General features: G+C 40.6%; 1 pseudogene; it reads right to left on the reverse strand.

The window, feature by feature from the left end:
* Positions 1 to 384: 384 nt before the first annotated feature.
* LOC101408899 (large ribosomal subunit protein eL21 pseudogene) lies at positions 385 to 1,024 on the reverse strand (annotated as a pseudogene).
* Positions 1,025 to 1,469: the final 445 nt, after the last annotated feature.

The raw sequence follows: 1,469 nt of genomic DNA on the forward strand, positions 1-1,469 counted from the left end.
TAGTGGTTAAGTATGGCGTGCTCCACTTTGGTGGCCCGGTTCGCAGGTTCTGATCCGGGGCGCGGACATATACCACTCGTCAGCCATGCTGTGGCAGTGACCCACATATAAAGTGGAGGAAGATTGGCACAGGCATTAGCTCAGGGCTAATCTTCCTCAGCAGAAAAAGAAAAAAATGAACATAACTTCTCACTTCTAGGAGTTTGGAAGTGATTCCAAGTTGATAGAAAAGACAAGGCCACCGACTGTAAGCATACACTCACACATCCACACACACACATCCATATTCAGAGACACATAAAGGGCTAGGCTTATTTGCAGGTTGATAAACTGATTCAAGACCCCAGGAAAATATTTTATCAAATACCCTAGAAGGGAGAGGGATTAGACTGTGATGGACCTAGAACTCAGTTTCTGTCCTCTACCTCCAAACAAACTGAGAACAAATAATGGAGTTGATTTTTCCATGGGATAGTTAAAGTTTTGTTTTTCTTTTTGTTTTTCATAGTCCAGAGGTCTTTTATTTATTTGTTTAATTTTACACCTATTATGCCATGAATCATAGAGAATGGGTTCCAGCAGCTCAGGATCCTTTCTCTTGGTTCTCACAAAAGTGTGCTTCTCTGAGTGCAGCAGGCTGGTGCTTCAGTTGAACCCAGGTACCTTTCTCTTTGGCTTCCTTCTTTTTCTGATCATTTTCCTTCACACATTTCAGGAAGCTATCTAGGCTCTTAAGGTGTTTAATATATTTACATGTACATTAATTCTTTTGGCAAGAATCGAGCTCTTGTTTGTTTACAATAATGCCAACAGCACGCTTGGTAACACAGTAGACTCTTTCAGTTTTGCCGTAGTAACATTGGTGGGGCATTACTTTGTGAATAGTGCCCATTCCCTTGATGTCAACAACATCATCTTTCTTGTAGATTTGCATGTATGTGGCCAAAAGACCAACGCCATGCCTGCTAAAAGGCCTTGAGATCATATAATAGGCACCTCTCCTCTTTCCCTTTGTGTTGGTCATTTTGGCAATTACTGGAAGATGGCAATTCCAACAGAAAAAAAAGTGGATAGTTAAGTTTTTAACACAGCTGATATGGTGAAAATTATGTATGATAAAAACTATGTTTGAAAAGTCTTTAAATCAGCTATAAAGTAGAATAGACGTGCCCACACTTACATGCCTCTCTAAAGACATCTCCATAAGTAAGCCTAGCCAGTTAAAGCATCTTTAAACACCGATATCACACCCACTACAGTAAAATGCTTGCCTTACGACAGGCACATAGCAAATAAGACCAAGTGAGCGAAGAGCAGATTCATCTCTCTAGTCTCACTTCCTCTCTGGGTAGAATCACCCATACTAGTTCAGTGGTTGCATTTTAAGTCTCAACTCTCTACTCTGGGCAGATCCTATGTGCCTCTTTGCAGAGAAGCAAACCTGTTTCAAAAAGTCTCTTTTTCAAAAA

This window comes from Ceratotherium simum, chromosome 6, assembly GCF_057802395.1.
Source record: "Ceratotherium simum simum isolate JZ-2026a chromosome 6, ASM5780239v1, whole genome shotgun sequence".
Taxonomy (NCBI): domain Eukaryota; kingdom Metazoa; phylum Chordata; class Mammalia; order Perissodactyla; family Rhinocerotidae; genus Ceratotherium; species Ceratotherium simum.